The following is a 13,723-nucleotide window of genomic DNA, read 5'->3' as shown; positions in this document are numbered from 1 at the left end:
ATATTTTTTATACTAATAGAAAAAGTTTATTATAGCATATATTAGCCTATTTTGTTTTGTGAATTCTAATTATTAAAATTATTAATACCTTGCTTATTCACATGCAAAGATAAGTACTGCTCTTTTTTTAGATTACTACTTGATTTGTGACACTCAGTTGTAAGAGTATTGATATTAATGGTCTTTTTTCTATTTGCATGAAAAATCCAAAATTAATGACATTCATACCTAACAAATCATACTTGTCATTCACCTGATATTATTCAGAGACATGTCTAGTCATCTTCTGCACTCCCAACCAAAAAATTAACTTAGTTAGGACAGTAGTGTTGAAAATAATTAATGCAGTTGATAATGTTAATTTGATACAGACTTTCAGTTCATATTATTTTAATAAAATGATATCCTTCACACCACTTTTGGAGGTATGTAGGGAAGTTTTTACTTGCCATTTATGACGATTTTCATGGATAAGATGAAGATCGGGCTGGATAGAGATGTAGCAAATGATCACATAATTTGATAATGACAGTGCTAAGACCTGAGTTCAACTCAGAGTATTTTGACTCTACTGCCTTTTAAACTACAATATACTGGAAATAGCTTGATATACTCTGGCTTGAGAATCAACTGAAATCTAAAAGAACTTAGTAAAAATGTTATTATTGAACACCCATTAAGGCAAAATATTCAATATTTGTGCCTTTTATCAATAATCATTCAAATTTTTACTGTCATTCATGTTTTATGTTCACCCTATGTAACCATTCTTCTAAATATTTTATTCAATGTTTTTCACTTAAATTTAATAGTGACTCTATGATGAAGGTAAAGAAAAAAAGTCTTTTTTGAAAATGAGATAACAGATATAGATGAGTCTTGACTTACCAAATTTGCATGACTAGGAGGTTGCAAAATGATATGAATGATGTTCCACACTTGAGAACTTGTGTTTATAATGACAATTATAATGGTAATGGTATTATAAATTAATGAATACAACAACTCTGAGACAATGATGTCAATGAAATAAAAATGATGCTTGATTAGGTGTATATTGATGAACAAATGATTATGATGATATTAAAAGGGATAGTACTTGTTTAGATATATTTTGGAGTTTACTTTGTCTGCATTTAAACATGAGCTTGATCTGTCTTTCTGACCATGGTCTTGGTCTGTCTTTCTCCTTTCTGAAAGGAGCTCTGTTTCCTTTCTGACCATGAAGAAATTACTTGAGCATTAATTACTTTTTACAAAATGAGGAAAATGACAGTCATTGCCTCATAGAAGGTTGCTGTCAGTGATTACATCACATGTAACCACTCAATGAGGCAATTTTACAGATGGTTAGAAAAGAAAATGTTGGGAAATGTAGTTAATAAATTTGTCCATGCTTTCACAGCAAGTATGTGAACAAATTTGGATGCATACCCAGATTTCTCTGACACAAAGTTCATGTTCTTTCCACTGGGCCACATGGTTTTCCTAACAGCATATTTAATAACACCCAATATCACTGATGATATATTTGCAGAACCTTTGAATGGAATTTCAATGCTGATCATTTTTAGCCAATTATAGAAATGTGAAATTGCCCTGCCAGAAAGCAATGTGTAACCAATTCAAGTGATACCAATGGTTTTTAGAAATTGTACACAAAAGGCTTTTCACAGTGGTGATTTTTCCCAATACACACATCTGGCTATCTCACAGTCTTTTTAAATAGAGAAATATAATTTTCAGAAATGTAGGTTTACAAAGCATGGTGGTCATGAACTCTTCTCCATTATTTCAAAACTGGGCAACTAGACACAGAGCTTCCCTGGGCAGTTGGCACAGTAAATCAAGCTGCGAATAGAGTACTGGTCAAAAGTACTCAGTGCCAAACTAAACTTCTATTGTCTGTTTCAACTCAGCAGATTCTATTGTGGCTGTTTTTGGAAGAGAGACAGATTGGCTTACTGTCACATTTCTCAATCAATCCTTCATTGGAGGCCAAGAACCAGATTTTGAGAGAAAGCTGTAGGGATTTTTAAAATTCCTTTCCTTATATAATTACATAATTTAATTGAAACCCACTGATATTTGGAAAACAAAAAATTAAATCCTTCTGTCAGTTGACTATGTATAGTCAAGATGACAACTGGTTCAAATTTTGAAAAATTTTATGAGCAAGTGAATTTAGTTATGTGAGGGAAATATGAGTGAGGAGGCATTTGGTTGCCTAAATTTAAGGAGACAACACAATTAAACAAATAGCAGCCAATTGGTCTCAGAATAGTTTATAAAGGGTGCAGAAATTCCAAGATTATCTTCCTATAGGCTTCAGGACTAAATGTAAGAATAGAGCCTAAGTTGCAGTAGACACATTGGTAGTCAGTGTCATAATCAAATACAAGTGCAATTCGATGAGAAATGCAAATACCTACATTATCAGCACCAGCAAAATAATTTCTTTTAACTCAACATATAGAATTGTCATGCTGATATACAGTTTTTTTTAGGTCACATGTCTCTGTCTACTCACAAAAATTAAGTACATCAAAATAAAAAGTAAAACCAATACACAAATAAGAGTTTAATTATTCTCATGTTATACCATTCACTTTTAATCTCCCTCAATTTATGTCAAATTACATAACTTAAAAGTAGTTTTTCAACTTTTACAAATGGAGTAATGTTATAAACCAAGTGTGATACTTTTCTGAGTATTACAGCTTTATAATCAGATTGTTTCAAAGATAATGAGATAATTATGAGCCAGGAAAGTAAAATTCCTTAGTGAAGGCCAGGGTAACCTGGTGTGCAGCAGTTCATAGAGTCACAAAAAGTCAAACGTGACTTAGCAACTGAACAACAATAACAAGATGACTGTAATATTGAAAAATATAACAGTATACTTATTATTGTTTCCCTTAATTCAGGAGTCCCCAACCTCTGGGAACTAATGCTTAATAAACTAAAGTGGAGCTGATGTAATCATAATAGAAATGAAGTGCACTGTAAATATAATGCTCTTGAATCATCTTGAAACCATTCCCCCCTCCCCAGGTCTGTGGAAAAATTGTCTCCTATAAAACCTGTCCCTGGTGCCAGAAAGATTGGAGACGGCTGCCCTAATCTGACTTGCATTATTTGTAAAGGACATGTATGTCCTCAGATATTTCCAGACATGCACTTGATCTAGAAAAGAGCTCCATCTTTAGATCTTTTGAAGGACTTCAAAATTTTGAAAATATGTATAAGAAAAAATATTTGCATTAAAAGGATTTGAATTTAGTTCTATTTTGTTATCAAATTAATAAGTAACAATTTTGGCTCCCCTGATGGCTCAGGCGGTAAACCGTCGGCCTGTATTGCGGAGACCTGGGTTGGATCCCTGGGTTGGGAAGATCCTCTGGAAGAGGAAATGACACTCCACTCCAGTACACTTGCTTGAAAAATCCCATGGACAGAGGAGCCTGGTAGGCTACAGTCCATGGGGTTGCAGAGTTGGACATGACCGAGCAACTTCACTTGCACTTTAAAAATAATGTCGATTAAGATAGTATTGAAAATATAGGTACCATCACTTACAGTCACCAGGGATGTTTTTTTCCATACCTAATCTATCATCTTAGTCTATCTATCTGTCTATCTATCTATCTATATTAACTGATGACTGCCCTCTTAGAATCAACTAGTGGCTAAATTTAAATTGAGAATTGGAATATCAAGTGCCTCTGTTATAGACAGCTATTTTATCTGATTTAGTCTACTTATTTATTTATCTATCTACCTTCCTACTTATTTATAATTTTCTATTTATTTGTAAGATTAGTTTTCAACTTGAGGCCAGACTAATAAAATTCAGGCAATTTATGATTTCTTTTCTTGAAAATTCTTATTTTTTATTATTTTGAATTTAAAAGTTTCAGAAATTTATGAATCCAATCACATGCTACATAAACTGCTTTACAAAAATATTTTGTTATGGTTTTATCCAGGGTTAATAACTAACCTGAAAGGAGAAAACAAGATGTTCTAAACATGGCAGTGAATTCAGGACTGATTTAGAACAGAGGTGTGCTATGAATTCTCATTTAGTTGAACAGTAAATATATGGTAACACTGACCTTTTTTAAACAAGAGATCAAAGGTATTGAAATATATTTTACCACTTTCATGTGAGTCACCCTGAAAAGGAGTAAGATTATTCAGGTTGGAATAAGGGAGTTTGCATATGGTACTGTCTGAAGTATGCTGACATTTAGTTGGTATAAGTGAGAATGAGATGGATAGGGAAACTTTGTGTTGCCAAAGGAACTTGTCAAGAAGACAAGACAATTTTCAAATGACACTTTTGTGGAGACAAAGTTAGTGTGTGAAAGTAATAAATAAAATGGTATTGCAAAGTAAAATAAAGTAAAATTTAAAAAAATACAAAAAAAAAGGGAAAAAAATAAGGAAGCATTAAATTTCGAAACAAGGGGATCAAGGTTTTTAAAAGTCAAATCAAGGAGCAGTAGGCGAATATGCAACTTAATGAACAGAAAGTTTTGATAATTGGAGAAATGTAATTTATTTTGGAGAGAAGGAGTATTGATAGATGACAAGAAATGCTAAATCACCTACAGAACTTGTTCAGAGTTAAACGTCACATGCATGTATGATGCTACTTTTATGTCATGACATACTAGAAATATGACCAAAGAAGAGATCCTTTTTTTATGAATAGTCATCTAATATTAATGAGCTGAACTTTTATAATTTATCATCTACATTTTGAGACCATAAGAAAAAAATAGTCATAAAGACTAAAGATGTGTTTAAAATAGGAACAAGAATTTCATACTAGCAAATAATAAGACTTACAATAATTACTTCAAGAAATAAAAATGTTCTATAAAATTTTTCAAACCAACCACCATAAATGCTAATAGCCACCATCATAAGGAATATAACAATCCTTAACTTTTTGCTCATTTTACTTTGTTTCTAAAACTTTGAATAATTGAATGCTAACATATTTGATATTTTTAAAGTTTCTTTTAAAATAATGAACTGCATTTCAAATATAATATTATACAGAATGAGAGGAGAGTTTCCATTCATTTAAAACAATATGTCTCACACATCACATAATATATAAATTATTTTTATCCATGTCATCTTTCTTTCTTAGAGTCTTAGATTTTCTATAGTTTGGCTCTATTAATTGGCAGTTTACCAACTGTATGCATTGTAGTCTTTCATCAGCTCTGAAAATTTGGTGATAATATCATATAATATTCACTTACAAATGTTATAAAATAAATTAGTACATTGTGCATTGCTTTGGGCATATATGGGGCTTAGAGGTTTTAAAGTCAAAGTTATTTTTGTGTTCTGCATGCTATGAAAAGGGATATTTCAGAGTCTAAGAGCCTACTTTAACAACAAAAAAAATAAATTCTTAAATGATGATGCTGTTTTTTATGGACTCTTGGAAGAAATGTTATGATATGCTTGTAACTCTTACTAAAGCAAACATGAGGCAGTTGGTATCTAAAATAAAAAGTTGAGAGTTAAGGAACATGCTTTTTTTCTAACCCACTAAATCTAAGATTTCAAGAAATATAAAAATCTCATGTACAACATATAACTGTGCTTCATCCAAGCAAAAAATGCCCCTGAACCTTTCTGGTATAGATGCCCTTTGTATCTAATTTGGGAAGAAGAGGAGAGAAAGATCAGCTTAAAGATCAGCACATGGACAGAATAGATTGGTTTTTATATCCTGATGGCAAAATAATTTTTGCCTCTGCAAAATTAATTTTTATAAAAATAATTTTAATGGCATATTTGTATTTTCTAACAATTTTATGTGATTATCAAATACATTGCTTTTGAATGTTATTGAACTAGTTGTAAGTCAGGAAAATGAAGTAGCTTATTATAGTTTTCTATTCTAAATATATAGCATCATGCAAACTAAAATGGAAATTGCCTAATTACATGCTATCACTTTATCATATACACACAAAAATTTACAACATTGTGTTAATTTCAGGTATACAGAATGGTGATTTGGTACTTTTGCTGCTTATACTTCATTATAAATTATTACAAGATAGTGGCTATAATCCCCTGTGTTATACAACATACTCTTGTTTCTCGTCTGTTTTATACATAGTAGCTTCTTAAACCCATATCCTTAATTTTCCTGTCTCTACTTCTCTCTCCACTTTGATAACCACAACTTTTCTATACCTATTTCTGTTTTGCATATACATTCATTTAAAATATTTTTTATATTCCACATATAAATGACATTATAGAGTATTTGTTTTTATCTGACTTTTTTCACTGTAAGCATAATTTCTCTAGGTCCATCTGCTACTGCTAAGTCACTTCAGTAGTGTCTGACTCTGTGCGACCTCATAGACAGTAGCCTACCAGGCTCCCCTGTCCCTGGGATTCTCCAGGCAAGAACACTGGAATGGGTTGCCATTTCCTTCTCCAGTGCATGAAAGTGAAAGGGAAGTTGCTCAGTCAGGTCCGACTCTTCGTGACCCCATGGACTGCAACCTACCAGGCTCCTCCGCCCATGGGATTTTCCAGGCAAGAGTACTGGAGTGGGGTACCATTGCCTTCTCCATAGGTCCATCTATATTGGGATAGCAGTGCTATTTACAGTAGCCAAGACATGGAAGCAGCCCAAGTGCTCATCAACAAACTATTGAGTAAAAGATGTGGTATATTTATACATATAAAATGGAATGTTATTCAGGAATTAAAAAAAAAATGAAATACTGTCATTTGCAACAATAGGTCCATCTATACTGTTGCAAATTACAGTATTTCAATTTTTTTATTGCTGAATAACATTTCATTTTATATGTATAAGTATACCACATCTTTAATTTAATAGTTTGTTGATGGGCACTTGGGCTGCTTCCATGTCTTGGCTACTATAAATAACACTGCTATCCCCATGGTGGTGCATGTGTCTTTTTTGAATTATTGTTTCCATTTCTTTCCAGATATACTCTCAGAGGTGAGATTACCAGATTATATGGCAGTTATCTTTTTATTTTTAAAGTAATTCCCATACTATTTTCCATTGTGGTTGCACCAGTCTACTTTTCCATAGTGTATGAGGATTCCCCTTTCTCTACCTTCTCTTCAATATCTGTTATTTGCAGACTTTTAGATGATAGTCATTCTGACAAAAGTGAAGTGATAGATCTTCAAACTGTTTTGAGTTTATTTTCTTTTATATGATATGAAGGAATGTTCTCATCTAATTGTTTAATATGTGGCTGTCTAGCGCCAGTTGGTGAAGAGGCTGTCTTTTCTCCATTGTATATTCTTACCTCTTTGTCATAGATTTATTGACCATATTTTTATGGGTTTATTTCTTTTTTCTCTGTTCTGTTCCATTGACTGAACTATCAGTTTTTGTGACAATATCATCCTCTTTGATTATTGTGGCTTTGTATTATAGTCTGAAGTCTGGGATAGTTATACCTCCAGCTTTGTTATATTTTTCTCAAGATCTCTTTAGCAATTTGGAGTAATATTTTGTGATTCCTCATAACTTTAGGACTATTTGTTCTAGTTCTGTAAAAAATGTCATGAATATTTTGATAAAGATTATATTTAATCTCAGATTATATTATGACTATTATAGCAATATTAATTCTTCCAATCTAAGACCAAAGAATAGCTTTCCATTTCATTGACTCATCTTCAGTTTCTTTCATGAGTGCTTTACAATTTTCAGTGCATAGGTCTTTCATCTTCTTTATTAAATATATTTCTAGGTGGTTTATTTATTTTATATGTGATTTGAAAGGGGATTTTCTTTTTCCTTTCCTTATCTCCTTACAAGTGTATAGAAACACAACATATTTTTGTATACTGATCTTGTACCCTTTTATTCTGCTAAATTCATTTGTTAGTTCTTAGTTTTTGAGTGAAGACTTTAGGGTTCATGGCATAAAATATTTTTATCTGCAAAGAGTGACAGTTTTACCTCTTCCCTTCCAATTTGGATAACTTTTATTTTCTTTGTCTGATTGATGACCTAGGACTTTCAATATGATGTTAAATAGAAGCAGTGGGAGTGGGCGCCCTTGACTTGTTCTTGAATTTGGCAGGAAGGTTTTAACTTTGTCACTGTCGAGTATTATGCTGACTGTGAATTTGTCATGTGTGTGCTGTGTTCAATGGCTTAGTCATGTCCAGCTCTTTGTGATCACATGGACTTTAGCCCACCAGGCTCCTCTGTCCATGGAGGAGTAGTATTTGATTTGCTAATATTTTGCTGAGAACATTTGCATCAAGGATATTGGCCTGCTAATTTAATATTTCTACAATGCATTATTAGTGAAGGAAGTACTTCCAACTTTGTGTTCTTAAGACAATCATTAAATTATTACAGTTGTGGTCTGATATTTTCTTTATCCTCAAAACAGTGTATGCTTTTCCAAGAGAACAGCAGTTGGAAAATTTGACAATTTAATTTAAACATAATGTAAAAATAATCTGATGAACAGCAAACTACTGTCTCTGTGTTTGGGGCAAAAAAACTTGATGAGGATATAATAGTTTATTAAATGCAATAAGATAATAATTTGTTTATGGAAATACATTAGACAATATTTTAAAAAAACACATTAAAAATCAGAATTTTAATACAAATGAAATAAAGATTCAGTCGTAATTATTTTTCACCATAAACATCAGTTCAGTTCAGTTCAGTTCCTTTGCTCAGTTGTATCTGACTCTGCAACCCCATGGACTGCAGCACAACAGGCCTCTCTGTCCATTGCAAACTCTCAGAGTTTACTCAAATTCATGTCCACTGAGTCGGTGATGCCATACAACTATCCCATCCTCTGCCATCCCCTTCTCTTCCTGCCTTCAATCTTCCTCAGCATCAGAGTCTTTTCAAATGAGTCAATTCTTTGCATCAGGTAGACAAAGTATTAGTTTCAGCTTCAACATCAGTCATTCCAATGAATATTCAGGACTCATTTCCTTTAGGATAGAATGGTTTGATCTCCTTTCAGTCCAAGGGACTCTCAAGAGTCTTCTCCAACACCACAGTTCAAAAGTATCAATTCTTCAGTGATTGGGTTTCTTTATAGTCCAACTCTCACATCCATATATGACCACTGGAAAAACCATAGCCTTGACCAGGTGGACCTTTGTTGGCAAAGTAATGTCTCTGCTTTTAATATGCTGTCTAGGTTGGTCATAACTTTTCTCCCAAGGAGTAAGTATATTTTATTTCTGCACTCACCATCTGCAGTGATTTTGGAGCCCCCAAAAATAATGTCACTATTTCCACTGTTTCCCCATCTATTTGCCATGAAGTGATGGGACTGGATGCCATGATCTTAGGTTTCTGAATGTTGTGCTTCGTGCCAACTCTTTCACTCTCCTCCTTCACTTTCATCAAGAGGCTCTTGGGTTCTTCTTCACTTTCTGCCATAAGGATGTTGTCATCTGCATATCCGAGGTTATTGATATTTCTCCCAGTGATCTGGATTCCAGCTTGTGCCTCATCCAACCCAGCATTTCTTATGATGTACTCTGGATAGAAGTTAAATAAGCAAGGTAACAATATACAGCTTTGACGTATTCTTTTCCAGATTTGGAGCTAATCTGTTGTTCCATGTCCAATTCTAACCATTGCTTCCGGACCTGCATACAGATTTCTCAAGAGGCAGGTCAGGTGATCTGGTATTTCCATCTCTTTAAGAATTTCCAGAGTTTATTGTGGTCCACACAGTCAAAGGCTTTGGCATTGTCAATAAAGCAGATGTTTTTCTGGACTCTCTGGCTTTTTTGATTATCCAGTGGATGTTGGCAATTTGATCTCTGGTTCCTCTGCCTTTTCTAAAACCAGCTTGAACATCTGGAAGTTCACAGTTCATGTATTGCTGAAGCCTGGCTTGGAGAATATTGAGCATTACTCTACTAGCGTGTGAGAAAAGTGTAATTGTGTGGTAGTTTGAGCATTCTTTGGAATTACCATAAACATCATATACTTCCAACTTGTATAGTAAAAATACAAATGAAATACAATAGTTTTTGGTACTTAAACCCTGACTTAACAGGAACATATTTGTAAACAAAGTAATACAACATTGTATATAATGAGTATAATACCTGTTTTAGAGAAACTTCTATATCTGCTTGGAGTAGTCAGGGAAGAAAAAGTAGAAGGGAAAGATAACTTTTTGATAGTCTATATGTTATATTTTCTTGCAATGTATAATCACTACTATCAACATTGTACATTACTCATTGATTCCTTCATTATCATATGCTTATTTTATTTTAAATATATACTTTTTAAAGATTGATCACTAGGATATAGGATCACATAGTTCACCAGGATCTATGTTAGAAGTCAGTGACATGAATATAAGGTTTTGATTCAGCTTTTATTTTTTTTTTTTAATTTTTATTTTTACTTTATTTTACTTTACAATACTTTATTGGTTTTGCCATACATTGACATGAATCCACCACGGGTGTACATGCATTCCCAAACTTGAAACCCCCTCCCACCTCCCTCCCCATAACATCTCTCTGGGTCATCACCGTGCACCAGCCCCAAGCTGTATCCTGCGTTGGACATAGACTGGCGATTCAATTCTTACATGATAGTATACCTGTTACAATGCCATTCTCCCAAATCATCCCACCCTCTCCCTCTCCCTCTGAGTTCAAAAGTCCGTTATACACATCTGTGTCTTTTTTGCTGTCTTGCTTGCAGGGTCGTCATTGCCATCTTTCTAAATTCCATATATATGTGCTAGTATACTGTATTGGTGTTTTTCTTTCTGGTTTACTTCACTCGGTATAATCAGCTCCAGTTTCATCCATCTCATCAGAACTGATTCAAATGAATTATTTTTAATGGCTGAGTAATACTCCATTGTGTATATGTACCACCGCTTTCTTATCCATTCATCTGCTGATGGACATCTAGGTTGTTTCCATGTCCTGGCTATTATAAACAGTGCTGCGATGAACATTGGGGTACATGTGTCTCTTTCAAGTCTGGTTTCCTCGGTATGTATGCCCAGCAGTGGGATTGCTGGGTCATAAGGGAGTTCTATTTGCAATTTTTTAAGGAATCTCCACACTGTTCTCCATAGTGGCTGTACTAGTTTGCATTCCCACCAACAGTGTAGGAGAGTTCCCTTTTTTCCACACCCTCTCCAGCATTTATTGCTTGCAGATTTTTGGATCACAGCCATTCTGACTGGTGTGAAGTGGTACCTCATTGTGGTTTTGATTTGCATTTCTCTAATAATGAGTGATGTTGAGCATCTTTTCATGTGTTTGTTATCCATCCGTATGTCTTCTTTGGAGAAATGTCTATTTAGTTCTTTGGCCCATTTTTTGATTGGGTCATTTATTTTTCTGGAATTGAGCTGCATAAGTTGCTTGTATATTTTTGAGATTAGTTGCTTGTCAGTTGCTTCATTTGCTATTATTTTCTCCCATTCAGAAGGCTGTCTTTTCACCTTGCTTATATTTTCCTTTGTTGTGCAGAAGCTTTTAATTTTAATTAGATCCCATTTGTTTATTTTTGCTTTTATTTCCAGAATTCTGGGAGGTGGATCATAGAGGATCCTGCTGTGATTTATGTCAGAGAGTGTTTTGCCTATGTTCTCCTCTAGGAGTTTTATAGATTCTGGTCTTAGATTTAAATCTTTAATCCATTTTGAGTTTATTTTTGTGTGCAGTGTTAGAAAGTGATCTAGTTTCATTCTTTTACAAGTGGTTGACCAGTTTTCCCAGCACCACTTGTTAGATTGTCTTTACTCCATTGTATATTCTTGCCTCCTTTGTCAATGATAAGGTGTCCATATGTGTGTGGATTTATCTCTGGGTTGTTGTGTTTTCATTTTCATTAGTTTCTATACATATTTTGAGTTCTTTTTTGAGTTCTTCTGTGATTTGTTGGTTATTCAGAAGTGTGTTGTTCAACCTCCATATGTTGGAATTTTTAATAGTTTTTCTCCTGTGATTGAGATCTACTCTTAATGCATTATGGTCAGAAAAGATGCTTGGAATGATTTCGATTTTTTTGAATTTATCAAGTTTAGATTTATGGCCCAGGATGTGATCTATCCTGGAGAAGGTTCCATGAGCACTTGAGGAAAAGGTGAAATTCATTGTTTTGGGGTGAAATGTCCTATAGATATCAATTAGGTCTAACTGATCTAATGTATCATTTAAAGTTTGCGTTTCTTTGTTAATTTTCTGTTTAGTTGATCTGTCCATAGGTGTGAGTGGGGTATTAAAGTCTCCCACTATTATTGTGTTATTGTTGATTTCCCCTTTCATAGTTGTTAGCATTTTTCTTACATATTGCGGTGCTCCTATATTGGGTGCATATATATTTATAATTGTTATATATTCTTCTTGTATTGATCCTTTGATCATTATGTAGTGGCCTTCTTTATCTTTTTTCACAGTCTTTGTTTTAAAGTCTATTTTATCAGATATGAGTATTGCCACTCCTGCTTTCTTTTGGTCTCTATTTGCGTGGTATATCTTTCTCCAGCCCTTCACTTTCAGTCCGTATGTGTCCCTTGTTTTGAGGTGGGTCTCTTGTAAGCAGCATATAGAGGGGTCTTGTTTTTGTATCCATTCAGCCAGTCTTTGCCTTTTGGTTGGGGCATTCAACACATTTACGTTTAAGGTAATTATTGATAAGTATGATCCCATTACCATTTACTTTATTGTTTTGGGTTCGGGTTTATACACCCTTTTCGTGTTTCCTGTCTAGAGAATATCCTTTAGAATTTGTTGGAGAGCTGGTTTGGTGGTGCTGAATTCTCTCAGCTTTTGCTTGTCTGTAAGGCTTTTGATTTCTCCTTCATATTTGAATGAGATCCTTGCTGGGTACAGTAATCTGGGCTGTAGGTTATTTTCTTTCATCACTTTAAGTATGTCTTGCCATTCCCTCCTGGTCTGAAGAGTTTCTATTGAAAGATCAGCTATTATCCTTATGGAAATCCCCTTGTGTGTTATTTGTTGTTTTCGCCTTACTGCTTTTAATATTTGTTCTTTGTGTTTGATCTTTGTTATTTTGTTAATTTGATTAATATGTGTCTTGGGGTGTTTCACCTTGGGTTTATCCTATTTGGAACTCTCTGTGTTTCTTGGACTTGGGTGATTATTTCCTTCCCCATTTTAGGGAAGTTTTCAACTATTGTCTCCTCAAAGATTTTCTCATGGTCTTTCTTTTTGTCTTCTTCTTCTGGGACTCCTATAATTCGAATGTTGGAGCGTTTCATATTGTCCTGGAGGTCTCTGAGATTGTCCTTATTTTTTTTAATTTGTTTTTTCTTGTTTCCTCTCTTATTCATTTATTTCTACCATTCTATCTTCTATTTCACTAATCCTATCTTCTGCCTCTGTTATTCTACTATTTGTTGCCTCTAGAGTGTTTATGATCTCATTTATTGTGTTATTCATTATATATTGACTCTTTTTTTATTTCTTCTAGGTCCTTGTTAAACCTTTCTTGCATCTTCTCAATCCTTGTCTCCAGGCTATTTATCTGTGATTCCATTTTGATTTCAAGATTTTGGATCATTTTCACTATCAATATTCGGAATTCTTTCTCAGGTAGATTCCCTATCTCTTCCTCTTTTGTTTGGTTTGGTGGGCAACTCTTCTGTTCCTTTACCTGCTGAGTATTCCTCTGTCTCTTCATCTT

The sequence above is a fragment of the Capricornis sumatraensis genome, chromosome 12, assembly GCF_032405125.1.
Source record: "Capricornis sumatraensis isolate serow.1 chromosome 12, serow.2, whole genome shotgun sequence".
In the NCBI taxonomy this organism is placed as follows: Eukaryota; Metazoa; Chordata; class Mammalia; order Artiodactyla; family Bovidae; genus Capricornis; species Capricornis sumatraensis.
Note: the sequence above shows the minus strand (reverse complement) of the source record.